Here is a 15,672-nt window from a genome sequence, read left to right as displayed (position 1 = left end):
ACCTGGGAGGCAATGGTGTAGGCGGAGGCTTGCCTGGTCTCGTGACGCAGTGGCCTTTAGCAAGTAGGGTTGGGAGCAGATCAGCATACCACATTGGTATTGGTGGGAAATAAGTCTTGGGCCGAGGACCCTGTTGTTGCTGCTGTTGCTGTTGAGTAGGAGGCTGCTGTTGTACTTGCTGAGCAATGGCATTAACGGGCACCGGTGGCAGAGGATATTGTTGGTAGAATGGTGGGAAGAAAGGATGTTGAGAGTACTGCATATATTGGTAGGGTAGAGGTAATTGAGTAGCATCTGTAGACTGGTTACCAGATACCATCCCTACTTCGGATTCTTTCTTCTTATGGTGACCATTACCATACTTCTTAGGTGCACTAGCTGAAGATTCCCCCTTTTCAAGAACAATGATGCCTTCTCTGACAGCCTCCTCTAGACGAGTTCTCATAGTAACCATGTCGGAGAAATTATTCGGAGCAGAGACTATCATTCTTTCAACATATTCCTTCTTCAAAGTTTTCAGGAATGTCTGGGTCAGTTCTTCCTCATCAAGCCGAGGAGAAACACGGGCAGCTGCCCCTCTCCATCTCTGAGCATATTCACGGAAGGTTTCATCTGACTTCTGAGACAAAGACTTAAGAGAATCCCTATTTGGCTTCAACCGGGTGTTAAATTCATAATGATTTTCAAAAGCAGCAGCGAGTTCCTCAAAAGTGTGAATATTGTCTTTGCTCAAACCAGTGTACCAGTCTGCCGTATCTTCCATCAAGCTATCTTGGAAGCAGTGGATCATCAGTGCATCATTATATGCGTAGTTGGCCATCTTTCGGACGTACCGAATGACATGGCTATGTGGACAAGAAGTTCCATTGTATTTGTCAAAATCTGGCACTTTGAATTTCTTAGGAACCTCAAATCGGGACACCAGGCATAGATCACGAGCCTTAGCGGAAACACCGTTCCCACGGCTAGCTTTGACCTCACGGAGTTCTCCAGCTAACTCTCTTAACTGTTTTCTCATAGCCTCCATTATAGGGTCTTGTCCACGCGGAGTGTCAACATCGATTACCTGTTGCACAGTGTGTACAATGGGATCGGTAACAACAGTAGTCACTTGAGGCATAGAGGTAGACGTAGGAGTAAAAGTTGTCACAGGAATCTGTCCTTGATTGCCAATACCAGAAATACTAGCCGCAGTATTAGGAGCATAGAAAGCTGAGAGTCCATAAGGGCGTCCATTGGGCATAATAAACCGAGCATCAGAGACCACAGTAGACAGTGGGATAGATGGAATCACTTCAGTAGAAGTTGGAATAGATGTAGCTGGTTGTTCTTGTGCAGCCATCATGGTAGACATAGCATCATGAGCCTTAGCCAAGTCTTCTTTCATAGCAGCCAATTCGGCACGGAGCTGAGCATTTTCTTCTTCAAAGTTAACCATGGTTCTTCTCTTGTACAATCTTGTTTGATGAACTCTATCTAGTTGGTAAACCCTACGAGCACGAGCCACTTTTCAGACTGCGGCAAAAGAACCAGGAGGCAATGAGCATGAGAGAAGTCTTTTGTGACCAATGAATGCATATGATGCATGAGATGTGTTAATACATATGCAAAAAGACTCTTTTTTTGTTGGGTTTTAGACAAATTAGAAATTTATAAACATTACTAAACAATTGAAACATCAAAACCAGACAAAACAAGCAAACATCGCAGAGTCTTACAACCGGAAATAACAGTAGGAAATAGAAATCCTCAAACATAGGAAGTGGAAGCATCATCCTCGGAATCAGTCTCAGACTCATAGCTGCAGTATCGGGCATAGAAGTTACGGGCACCCCTAGCCCTCTTGGAGTCTCTCATAAGCAACTTATCCTTTTCTTCAATTTCCTTCCTAGCTTTAGCCAACTCTTTCTTCAGTGTCATCACCTCATGAGTCTTCTGTTCATCTTTTCCATCCAAAGTCATGATCAAGTTCTCGGCCTCATAATATCTAGTCTTCCACTGATGCTTCTCTCGGCTCTCCATAGCTAGGTGCTCCTGATACATCTCCTAAGTAGGCGGAAGTAGAGGCAAAGGCATGGTTGGAATAGATGCAGACACATACCTCATGGCGGGGTAGGCATACCAATCTTCTCAGCTTGGTTTATCACCCACTGTGTATAGGCCTCATGAGCGACACCAGATCTCACACCCATATGCTTCACCTCTTTCTTCCAAAGTTTAGACCAAGCCTCTATGAAATCCTCTCTTATTCCTGTGGGTGCATTGGAGTAGTGAAAGAAGTAAGGAGATGTAGCAAGATGGATGGGCTTTTCTTTCATCGGGAAACCAAATTGTCGCAAGGCGAGCTCCGGGTTATAGTTGATTCCACCCCGGGTACCAAGAAGAGGCACATTAAGAAACTTCCCACCACCGAAGATGATTTCCTTGACTCTAGCAGCGGGAGTGAGCCACACCACTTCGTTAGGGGTGAGAGCCATGATCCTCTGTGAAATAGTCCAATTCTCTGGATTATCATGGAAAGACTTCGGAAGGTGCGAAATAAACCACCTATAGAGGAGAGGTACACAACAAAGAATGTATCCACGACCCTTGCCGGATCGATCGTGAATAGCATGGTATGTGTCAGCTAGCAAAGTAGGAACCGGATTCTTGGAGTGGAAGATCATGATAGCATTCATGTCCACGAAGCCATCAAGATTTGGAAAGAGAATAAGCCCATAGATGAGTAGTGCTAGAATAGCCTTGAGAGTGTCCTGACAAGTGGTTTTGAGGTTGGCTTTCTCAAGTAGATACTCCAAAGTGAACCCTCGGATGTGAGCCTTAGTGACAAGATTCTTGGAGACATCGGTGGTCTTGAGATAGAGATCTTTAGCGATAACCAATGGAGTAGGAGGATTCTCAAGTCCCGCGAAGGGTACCCCCTTAGCAATAGATAGATCCATCAAGCAAGAATAAGCCTCGAGTGTGGGCACTAACTGAAAGTCGGGAAAAGTGAAGCACCGATAGTCCTGATCATAGAATTGCACTAGAGTGTGCACAAGCTTCTCATCCACATTAGTCTGGAGAAGAGTAAGTAAGGCCCCGTAACGATGTCGGAAACCAGTCGGATCCTCGATCTTGAGTGCCAAATCTCTCAAACTAGCCAAATCCACTTCCTTGAACTTGTAGGACTTAGTCTTCCCCATTCCTACAATGTTTACAAATTCAATTCGTCTAAGCCCTTCGATAAATGCATGGAAAAAAGTTTATGCATGTATGCATGTATGCATGATTATGTTCAAGTACAGAGAAAACATGGTGGGTTGAAATTCAAAGTCAAGGAGTAATGGGTGGACACGGTGTCCGGTGAATCTAGGGCTTTAGGAGATAGTAACCGGGTTCTAAGAAGGTTCCCAAGTTGCAACCTCTTCGACGTATATCATGGTGCCACGAGACAAACACTCGCTCCATGATTATCCGTAAGTAGGACTAACTTGAGTGTAGTATCGCGTGACGACTAAAATTCGAGACAACTCTCGGTTTAGCCTCTGCACTACATCCTAGAAAATGGTCATGGATGGGTTTGGTTATCTACGGTTCATAGAGTCATAGAACAATTAGAAGTAAAGTGCCTAAACGCGACAACACGCGCCTACAACATCACCCCCAAAATGCCTCAGCTATGTGGGATTGATCGTATAATCCAATACACGAGGCAACCCTCGGAATGAATTGTCGATTATATCCCTCCTAAATCCTAAGTTCACTCAACCCGGGTGTAGGACTTTTGATATTCTCACCCCACACGTTTGCAAGAATTTAAACATTTATTCACATAAGGAAGCAAGTAAAAGAAGCAAGTAAGAATACAAGCGCAAGCGTGAAAATAGAGACTAGGCGTAACTCTCGAATCTCCCTAGTGAAGTCGCCAGCTGTTTTATCTTGGTTTTTCGGGTGTCAAACATTGATTACGTTTGAACCTTTTTAACCTTTGATATCTCATTTTTTCTTGGGAAGGGAAAAAATAAGCAAAACCCTTGAGAATCGAGGTCCGGGAGTTGTTTTCGTTACGGGAAGGTGTTAGGCACCCATAACGACTATAGTATCCTATAGGAACCGTCTTTACTTTCTACGCGCGTGCTTTATTTTTAAATGCTATTTGAAAAGTGATATTTACACCTAAGGGTTTACTAAGTGAAGAATTGGAGGGAGAAGAAAGTGTTTGAATTTTTATTTTATTTGAATTGAAGGAATATTGGTTCCTTGCCTACGTACCCTTTTAAGGGATCAAATCCACCGTAGTTCTCTTCCAAAAAATGTTTTTGTTTTTGTTGGTTGATCTTAAGTTTGAAAATTGGAATTTGAAGAAAGAGAGAGAGAGGCCTCAAGGGCATAAGATTGTGAAAATATGAGGTTGAATTAGTCATTTTGCATAAAAGTCTAAGTATGATTAACAATTCATTAAAAATTTTGTTTAAGAAAATAAAAGGAAAATCAATGGGATTTTGATCCCAAAGTTTATTAGGAAAAAGATTTGAGTGATGTTGTTCATGTTTTTTTGGAAAAAGGATTTTTCTAAGTATCGCGATTCCTAAGCATACATCTAAACATACATTCCCTAAACATACGTCTAAAATATCCATGTGATGTGTGTGCATGTGTCGGTGCTTGTGTCGGTGTACATCATTAGAGTCCATTGTCCTTTACATCATTGGCCTAGTTTACATGCTATGGTCTTGCAAGAATTTTAAAAGCATAAGAAAAATATTACAAAATCCCTAAGTTTTTTACATACTAAGTTTTTTGCAAGAAATGTAAATTGCAAGAAAATTAAATCTAGAGAAATGAGATGAGAATGCTATGAACCATGAATGAGAGGGTTAGTAGTACCAATGATATAGAAACAGAATAACAAATGCATAGTAAAACAAGTGTATCTTGCAAGTAAAGTAAACTAACAATTTTAGCAAAAAGTGACAAAAGGACTTGAAATTCAATATAATTCTAAAGCAAGCTCAAGACCTAGATTCTCACAACATTAAGAAATTTCAAGTGATTTATTCCAAGGAAACAAACATGAGAATCAAGGAAATTTAACATGCCAAAAATTATAAGGTTTTCAAGCTCTTTATGCACTTTTATTTCACAAAAGCATTTTGCATTATTTACAACACAAAGTTCATAAAAAAAAAAACTAACTCAAAACAGCAAGCATACATCACATTTGATAGGTAAACTCACTCCAAAGATTACATATTCAAGACCACATTTATGCACCAAAACTCAAGAATAAAATCACATCACAATTTCCACAAGAAACATAACAAAAAGTACACAAATTAACAAAACACGAATACATATATTTTTGAAGCAAGTTTCAATAGGTAATTACATTCCACAAGCAAGTATTAAATGCCAAAAGTTGATCACAAAAACTTTTAGAAACTTTTTATCAAGATTTGAACCAAAATTAACACATGGAATTAACAAGGAATCAAAATATTTTTCACATGTTGTGATCAAGATTTATCATGCAAGATACACCAAAATTCATCAAAAGACACAAGAAAATTATTAGAAATTTTGTCGAATTTTCAAGAGGCTTTGAACATAAGCAGAGGTGCAAAAAATCAACTTGCAGTACACAAACAGCAAGAAAATTCACAGAAACGAAATCAATAACATACAAGGGCCCAAGCCCAAACTTAAGAGAAAAACTGGGTTAGATTTGTGTGAAACGGGTCAGGGTCATGGGTCACAGTATATACGGACATGTTTGCACAAGAAAAATCATTATAACACAACATTTCTCTCTTCCTAAACACAGTAGATCGGAGAAGATGAAGTTGAGGCCACCTGAGTTCCTCCGGTGCGGTGGTTGGCCCTAGCGCCGCCGCACCGGAGTTTTTTATTATTATTTTTTGAAAACTTTTATACCAAAACAACTGTCTCCTTTTCCTCTATCATTTCCTCAATCTATTTTTCGAAGAAGATCAATCAAGAGTTCTAGATTTACAAACTTAAACACGAAAATCAGAAGTGGAATTCGTCTACCTTCACTATGTTCTTGTTCGGATTTGAATCGGCTATGACCTTCTTCGTCGGTTTCCGATCTGCCACCGCTTCTTCTTCACTCGATCTGGTTCCGCTTTCCTCTGCGCTTGATCCGAATGCTTCTGCTTCTTTGTTCACGAACACAGCTTCATTTCCTTCTTCTCTGGATCGGATCTGTGCTTGAACATGGTGGATTCGAGTTCCTTTCCTCCCTTCTCTAAAGCTCGGTTCCGCTCCTTGCTTTTTGTTGATTCCGCTTCTGTATATATATGAAAATAAACCGAAATGGATTCAACTTGTGATGGCTGATTCCGATTTGTCTTGTTTGAACGAGCTTGAAAATGGTGTGGTTCAGTGATGATGCTTGAGATTAAGGAGGATTCGTTGTGATTAGAGGGGTGGTTGCGGCGGAGGAAAGGGTGAGGGACGAGGTTGTTACGTTTTCTGCGGCGGAGGAAATGGAAGAAGGAATTGGTTACGGTGGTGGAAGCTTGGAGAAGAGAGAAACGATTACTGTTCTGTGGTGAGGGAAGTTTGTTATGGAGGTTTGCTAGAGGTTGAAGATGAAGTTTGATGGTGGTTGAAGGTTGTTGTGGTGGTTGAAGGTGGGGGAAGAAGTTAGTTAGGGTGGTGATGTGGCAGAAGATAAGTTGGTTAGAGGAGAGAGAATATGAAGATTCTCCCTTGTGATGTGGAAAGTGATGTGTAAAATGATTAATGGTTCAATGAGAAATTGTGAGGTGAGTTGGATTTATAGGTGCCATGCAATAACTCTTGACCAATGGGAAAGTGCCACATGGACTAAGTAGTAAACAAACTTTGACCAACTTTGACCTGCAAAATAACAAACTACAAAGGACCAAAAAGCAAATAACAAGATTTTAAGGACTAAAATGCAATTAAAACTTAAAATTGGATAAAAAATGTAAAACGGAAAATAACGTAAAGTGAAACAAATAAGAACACAAAAGGACTAAAATGAACCAACTACATAAATGAGGTACTTCAAAGTAACCTCTTGTCAAAATTTCACGTGAAATGACCAAAATGCCCCTAGGGACTAAAATGACTCAAATGCAATTTTCAAATGGTTTTTTAACATGGAATTGAAACAAAGACTTACAAACCAATTGAAAAGACTCAAACAATTTTCAAGGACTAAAATGAGTTTGAATGCAGGAAATGACTAAAATACCCTTTTTCATGAATTTTTGCAAATAACATTGAAATAAAATGCAGAGAAATATGCAATTGATCAGAGACAAATTCAAATGACTTGAAATGCAAGAAAAATGTTTTTGGATGACTTGAAATGCAAGAAAACATAGACAAATACACAGTTGAAAAGATTTTTAAAGCTAAATTGAAAGATAAAGCAGGGTAAAATGTCAGTGTAAACAATAGCAAGTTGGCAATTCTTCAAGAGTAATAGACATATATTCAAGATAGAAGAAATGTTTTGAATAAGTATTTTTAGGTCCAAAATTAGGGTATAACAGTAGGCAAGAAGTCAAAACTTCTCCAAGTCCAATAAAACAAAATTCAAACACTTTCTTAGGTGTAAATATCATTTTTCAAATAGCATTTAAAAATAAAGCGCGCGCGTAGAAAGTAAAGACGGTTCCTATAGGATACTATAGTCGTTATGGGTGCCTAACACCTTCCCGTAGCGAAAACAACTCCCGGACCTCGATTCTCAAGGGTTTTTCATATTTTTTCCCTTCCCAAGAAAAAATGAGATATCAAAGGTTAAAAAGGTTCAAACTTAATCAATGTTTGACACCCGAAAAACCAAGATAAAACAGTTGGCCTATCGTAGTGATCATAATGGTGTTAAGAAATTTGAAGTTATTTCACTAGATCTAGCGACAAAGACATACACAGAGATGCTTCTGCCTTTTGATGAGGGGTTACATGTATGGGGAAATGTTTGTGTGTTGATGAACTCCCTATGCGTTTATCACGATTTAAAGGAAACTGATTTTGTTATATGGAAATTGATGGAATTTGGAAATGAAAATTCTTGGACCCAATTCCTTAAATTTACCTATCAGGATGTTCAATGGTATCATGAAATTGGTTGTAGCACATTTTTTAGAATACGACCATTACATCTATCTGAGAATGGTGATACTTTGGTTTTGGCAAACAACCAAAATGACCGAGCAATTCTCTACAATCGAAGAACTAACAAAGCAAGGAAAACTAGAATGTACAATAACATATCTTGGTTATCCATCCACGATTATGTGGAAAGCTTGGTTTTAATCTGTTGAAAGTAAGTTTTTCTTCACCGATTGTTATACTTGTGTGAATTTAAGTATGAATATGTTTAATGAACTAAGATATCCTATTACCGTGTTTAAAACTCAATCATCTATGTAGACTTCAAGCCTATAATGCATTTGCAATTCAATATTGATGTTATTTCATGTTTAAATTTATGTTAATTCATGAATTTGGTTTCAATTGTGTGATTATGTCTTTTACTTCAAAAAATTCTCACAGAAATGAAGAATCTATTGATCGGTCCTATTCTACTTTTAATTTACTTCGTAGCATTTTTAGGTTGATGTAAATTAGCAGCCCCTATATATATATATATATATATTGATGATTCTAGGTAAATTTACATCAATTTAGTTACACTATTTTGGAAGGGAGAATTGTTTATTTCTATAGATGATAATGATATCTCGATGTTGAATCTAGTTGTTAATAACATGAAATCCTTGTGTCACTTTTGGTATATACTTGCATTATTGTATCTCAATAGAAGCTAATTTCTTCGAATTTTTTCACAAAGGGATATAACTGCACTTTGAGAATAAGGCCTTCACTTTTCATGTGTGTTTGTTCTTTTCCTGTGGTTTGTTGTTTCACTTCCTTGCCGAACTTTGAGCAAATTCAATGTAATTTATGATACATGTCAGATTGTTGGATGAAATAAAAATGCTTATTGTGTTTGTTCTATAGAAGACATTAATGACCTTATTGGTGTCTATTTAGATTTTTTTTTGGTAACATTCGTAGAAACATATTGCTTAATAATTGGGCTGTTTTTTCATTTCTACTCCCTTTTGTGTAAAGTAAAGTGAAAATCTCCAATTCTCTAAGTAATTTAAGTATGATATGAATATTGTTGTAGTTGTACAAAAGGATCTGAATTTTTTACAGTAATATATGTTTCCCTGGTATATTTAAAGATTTTGGCAGCACTTAAATATAATTTTTTAAATGATACCAATTTCTATCACAAAACTAGTGCGATCACTCATAGAAGGTCGTAGAGTCAAGTGGTTGACCAAAGTTGTTTAACTTAATTATCAGTTTTGTAGTTTCTATAAGTCTGGCTAACCTCTTATGTTTGGTGTATGACTGTTTTTTACGTTTTGGTGCCGCACTTAATCAATTGTAGTGCAATTTTGCTTTGGTTTGCAGGTGTGGTCCGACTCTTCGTCAAGTTTCTGTTTTCATTGCAAGCTGATCAGTCTTTCGGTTTTGATTATTCGATCTGTCTCATTTGATTTAAATCGAAGGTGTGCTGTTACGTGGCATAAGGTGTTGTATTATTCTTGCTACAAATGGTCCTTGGAGTCGTATTTAATTACAAGGAACTTGTTCTTTCTTGGGATGTTGTCTTGTATTTTGGTTTGTTGTGTTTGTAGTCTAGTATGCTTCAAATACTTGTTGTGTTTCCTACTATGACGTTGGTTTTCGACCGCTATTAATGAAATGTTTTTTTTATCCAAAAAAAATTGTCCTTGATAACATTTTAAAATTAAATGCTACATTTTGTTAATAATTATAGCTACAAATAGATGTAGTTAATACTGAGCTAATTACAAACACTGACGCTACAATGATCTTTTCTTATCTCAAATTGATTATGGATGTTTTTATATTCTATATTTAGTATATCTTTGAAGTGAAACCTGCTCTCATAGAGTAACCAATCTAGGTTGAAAGAAATCAATATCTTGATGGTCCCTTTTTGTTGAAAAAAATCAATGTGATCATATTTTTTGCTGTACATAGTCTACATATGCATTAAATTTGAAAAAAAAAAAATGAATGTGATCATATTTTTCATATGCAATAAATTTGTACAAATTACTTCTTTTTTTCTGCGTGTGGTGTGCGTAAGTTTGGTGTTGATTTAATTCTAATTAGCTGCTGCCATGCCAATCTCCTCTAATTGCTACGGCTGTTCTCCTTTTATTTAAAGTTGCCATCAAAATAACAGGTTATGTCCCTTTTTATTTTAATCGATATTTATTTTACGCGCATTTTGGAATTTTGCCTTAGATAAACATAGAAACAACAAGAAGCGGTACTTGTTAAATTGGTCTCTGTGGATACGATACTTTTTTACCCAAACCGACATAGCCGTACACTTGCGACATGTCAGGTACCAAGAATCTCGTTTAAGGATCAACAAGCCATGTTGCGTTTACTTAAGAGGCACTCAAAAAAGAAAAGGTTAGATAAAAAAAACCCCTTCTTCAGACACTCATTCTTTTGTTAAAGGATGTTTCTTTGGATTTTTGAAACTCGGTCTTGGATACCAATGGGTACTGGAAAAATTGGTTAATTATTCATGATAAAAAAGAAGGAAGCCGCCAAGAACGTTGAAAATATAGGAAAGTCAATTAGTTTGATCTTTTAGGGTGATACTTCAAATCGATTCGGTCTTCTTTCTAGGGGTCCATGCAATAGTCAAGGGGGTAGAGGTGGTGGGGGTGTTCATTATGAGAAGGGAGTTCAAAGTAAGTTCGTGGGAGACATGCTTGGTGAGGGAGAAATTAAATATAAGGTTAATGGGATTTTTAAGGGTGAGGGATATATATGTAAGGATAATGTAGCTTTTTTTGGTGTGGGAGAAAAAATTGACAAATCGGGAGAGGGAGAAAAAAGTAATGTGGGAGCATGTAATAGTTCGGATGTTGGCTGTTAATCGGGATGTGGTGTGTGGGGGGTGTAAGTTGTTATTATGAAGATTATTATTTATAATGTCAAAAAAATGAGCAACATAAGCATGGTTGAGGCAAAGCTACCATCAGGGTTCAAATTTCATCCTAGTTAGTATTAATGCTATGAGTCTCAAAATAACTTACGTGTGACCAAAATAACTTAAAGACCAATTTGTTACAAACCTCAAATTTAAAGGCCTTATATGTGACCAAAATAACTTAAAGAATCAATCTGTTATAAACCTCAAACTTAAAGGACTCGTTGTGTAGTTTAACCTAGAATAAATTAGAAGAGATATAATTTAAATCTGAAATGAGAAAGGAAAAAAAGTTGAAAAGTTGGGGAGAGAGAATGATAGAGTAAGAATAATGAATCAAATATTTAAAAAGTAAGAAAGGGAAGAATAGTAGAAACTAAAAAAATAATAATAAATTTAATAGTAAATAAGAGAAAGAAATGATAAAGGAAAAAAAATTAAAAATTGGTCAAAAAAGAATAAAATGGAAAACTATTTGGTCAAAAAAGAATAAAAAGGAAAAATATTGAAATGATTAATTTGCTTTATAAGAAATTGATTTGGTGATAAGAACGTCTTAAATTTGTATCCAAAAAAAAATGTCTTAATTTTTTTGTCAAAAAGAATAAAAGAATGTCTTAAAATTTTTGTTCAAAAATAAAAAAAAAACGTCTTAAATTTTTTGTATTATGTCTTAAAAATTACTAAAACCCCTAATTCATTCGCACACATCTTTCAATTCTGTAGCCAACAGCCACCGCCTTGAACTGATGAATACCAATCCTCCCAACTCACGCCGTCTCCGACCTCGATCCAATCCATCGCCGTTCCTCCACGACGAGCTTATCCCCGAAATCCTATCATGGCTTCCTGTCAAATCTCTGATGTTGATGAAGTCTGTAAGTCATACTTGGAACACTATAATCTCCGGTCCTAAATTAGTCAAAATGCACCTTCATCGTTCTAAACGAAACCCTTACTTCTGGTACCATGGTGAGCCGCACGCTGATTACAAATACAATTTCTTACGCTTCCCCATTAGTCGTGTAGTGAAAAACCATTGGATCACAGTTTCTAAGGATCCTTACTACCATTTGAATGACAAGGATTGTGAGGAAATTGTTGGTTCGTGTAATGGATTGGTTTGCTTGCTACGTTTTTCGTATGAAGAGACTTTTAATTATAAAAACATTTGGTTACGTTTTTGGAACCCCGTTACCAGAAAAATATCTGAGAAATTAGGGTATAACTTTAAGTCTTCTGTGATATATTGTAAGTTTGTGTTTGTTTATGATAATTCAACTGACGTTTATAAGGTTCTGGAATTAAGTCCCAATGGTGATAGGAATCCTCATATGAAAACCAAAGTGGCAGTCTTTAGTTTGGCAGATAATGTTTGGAGAACTATTCCAAGTTTTCCGGTAGTTCCTCTTGAAGTGTGCAAATAGAAAGGGTCTGATGGTGTACATTTGAATTATACTGTTAATTGGTTGGCCAATAAGAGTGAATGGTGGAATAATGAAACTAGTGGGGAATTTGTGACTATTTCGTTTGATATTGGTAGGGAGAAATACACACAACTTCTGCCCCCTCAAGGTTATGATAATGGTGGAGCAGCGCCGAGTATTTGTGTATTGAAAGACTCCTTGTTTTTCTATTATAACGATTTCAAGAAGACCGGTTTGGTTATATGGAAGATGACAGAATTTGGAAATGAAAATTCTTGGTCTCAATTCCACAAAGTTAGCTATCACAATATTCACACGAATTATTAATATGCTGGTAGCCGGCTTTTAATATTAAAACCATTGCATCTTTCTGAGAATGGTGAAACAATGTAATTGGCAGAAATCGGTCAAGACCGAGCGATTCTTTATAACCTGAGAACAAACAAAGCAAAGAAAACTACGTTTAACAACAAGATATGTTGTTTCTCAATGAAAGATTACGTCGAAAGCTTGGTTTCAACTTCTTGAAAGTAAGTTCTTCTTCCGTGTTATACTTTGTTGAATTTATATTAATTTATGTACCTGGTTTTAAGTGTGTGATTATTTTCTTTACTTTATAACTTTGTCATAGTTATGCCGAATCACCCAACGTATCTTGAATCACTTCATATCATATTACCATATTTGCAACTCAGTTATCTATGTTTATTTTTAGCATATAATGCTTTTGCTGATCAATATATATATATTAAATATTCTTCTTAGTATGATTACACGAATTTAAGTGCATGCATGATGATTTTGGAAGTGAGAGTTATTACTTTATACCTTACAAATAATTGTTGGCTTAATTGCACTCTTCCCCCCTATCTTTTGCTAATTGTGCGATTTTGCACCCCTCTTTTTTGAGCGATTTTGCACCCCATTTATTTGCCCCTGTCTGATTTTGCACCCCATCTTTGTGTTCAATTGCACTTTTGCCCCCTATCTTTTTGCTAATTGTGCGATTTTGCACCCCCTTTTATCTTTTTTGAGTGATTTTTCACCCCATCTTTTGCCTCTTTTCCCCTCTTTTAATGATGATTTTGAACAAAACACAATTGGCAAAAGATGGGGTGCAAAATCGCTTAAGAAAAAGAGGGGGTGCAAAATCGTACAATTAGCAAAAGATAGGAGGAAAAGTGCAATTAAGCCATAATTGTTTACTGCTATTGAATTTAACGTTTATTAAGACATCTGTTGTGGTATAGATGTTGGTGTTATAATAATTACACTTCGCCTAATAATTTCATTTATTAAAATAAAATGTAAAGTAGGAGTTTTACAACTCTTCCCCACTTAAAGGATTTTCGCTCTCGAAAATTACCTGAAGGAAATACTCTAGATAGGATCCCTTAATTTTATTCTCTAGCTCCCACGTTAGACTAACTCCAGCAGGTCCTCCCTACATCACCTTGACTAGAGTGATCTCCTTGCCCCTCAAACTCTTCACCTCTCGACCTTCGATCCTTAATGGTAGAGCCTCGTAAGTCAGATTCTCTCGCACTTTCACATCATATATGTGGATCACATAAGACGGATCAAGAACATATTTCCGAAGTTGTGACATGTGGAACACACTATGAAGGTTTGAAAGCTGCGGCGGTAAGGCCACCTGATAGGCTACTTCTCCAACTCTCTTGGTAATCTGGTAGGGACCAATGAATCGAGGCGTAAGTTTCTTCGACTACAATGCGCGACCAATACTCGTTGTCGGAGTGACCATCAAAAATACATGTTCTCCCTCTTGAAATTATAATGGCTTCCTCTGATTGTCATGATAACTTTTCTGTCTACTTTGAGACGATTTCATCTTCTCTAGATTTATTTTAGTCTTCTTGGTGGTCTGTTGTACAATCTTTGGTCCCAGTACAGCACTTTCTCCCGTCTCATACCACACAATAGGGGTCAACACATCCTTGCGGATAGGGCTTCGAAAGGCGCCATTCTAATGCTAGAATGGTGCTAAATTAGCATATTATTGAACCATAGAATAATAAACTTCATCGCGTAGATTTTCAAAACACCAATCCAGCCAATAAAGTTGTGACTACGAGGAAGTCGACAAGTATCAACAAGAATAATTATTACTCCATGAATACAATTCACATTCTGCATGTATAGTATTAATATTGTACACACTGTTTCTTTCATATCCCCACTTGCCTTGATTACTCAGTACATGGCATTTATGTTTTGAGAACAACAATGCAAGGTCACCCAAAGATTTTAGCTTGACATAACTCATCATTGAGAAGTCTATCCTGTAGACATCCAGTAACTTATTCTATTTAAAGAAAACCACAAGAAGCTTCACATCACAACTAAGAAATATAGGCAAAATGGATGGTCCATTGGGCGAATTTTTTAGTTCCTGAAATTTCAAACTTGTAGAGTTTAAACTAAGTACACCTATTTCAACCCTGTCAGTGACAACATAAATAGTATTATGCAAAACAACAAAGTCCTCAACAATCCACGTTTTCCCGCTTTTGGAATATGTAACCCAACTAGAATATCGAGACTGATAAACATGCAAACTACTTGAGTTTATTCAATAAGCCTCTATGACAAATTCATTTGAACCTTTGACAAAAGTAAGTAATACTCGAGAATCGTAATGAAACAAATAATCTTCAATAGCTGAGGTGTCAATGATCATTTGTTTTCTTATAAATGGATTTATTAATTGTAGTTTATTGGCACCTTTCATGATGAGATATCCACTACACGAACTCAGATAGGATAATCCCCAAAAATGAACCATCTTAGCGTGGTTAGCTCGTTTTTCAGGTATGCTATAAAAAGAACAAAATTTCTTTGCAAATTAAGTTGTTTGAACAAGTAGTGGTGATTGTGATACCATGAAACTTCTCCAAAAAAAATCTTGAACTCTCCTCTACTCCTTGCAAACACCAGAAAATTGAAATAGATCGTCAAAATCTAGTTTTCAAGATATGGTATCAGGAACATTATCCGAATGTTGGCTGAAGTCAACAACACTTTTCGCTTCTTTACCTGAAACAATAATAATGCTAGGTTATTCCCGATGTCAAAGAGTGCATATGGTTTTACTCATTTATTTAATAATATCATATAAATTCGTGAGATAAGGAAATATTTGCAAACATTACAATAATCCAAGAAAAATATTTTCTTAAA

The 15,672-nt window shown here is 36.7% G+C and overlaps 2 pseudogenes; one reads left to right on the top strand and one right to left on the bottom strand.

The window, feature by feature from the left end:
- The first annotated feature begins 11,793 nt into the window (after positions 1-11,793).
- On the top strand, positions 11,794-12,999 carry LOC146907491 (F-box/kelch-repeat protein At3g23880-like; annotated as a pseudogene).
- A 1,489-nt stretch (positions 13,000-14,488) lies between these two features.
- LOC146907490 (uncharacterized) lies at positions 14,489-15,589 on the bottom strand (annotated as a pseudogene).
- Positions 15,590-15,672: the final 83 nt, after the last annotated feature.

The sequence above is a fragment of the Medicago sativa genome, chromosome 7 (genome assembly GCF_051527215.1).
Source record: "Medicago sativa cultivar Bolivia chromosome 7, Bolivia_mono, whole genome shotgun sequence".
Taxonomy (NCBI): domain Eukaryota; kingdom Viridiplantae; phylum Streptophyta; class Magnoliopsida; order Fabales; family Fabaceae; genus Medicago; species Medicago sativa.
The sequence above is the reverse complement of the archived record's forward strand: the minus strand, read 5'-3'. Positions and strand labels throughout refer to the sequence as shown.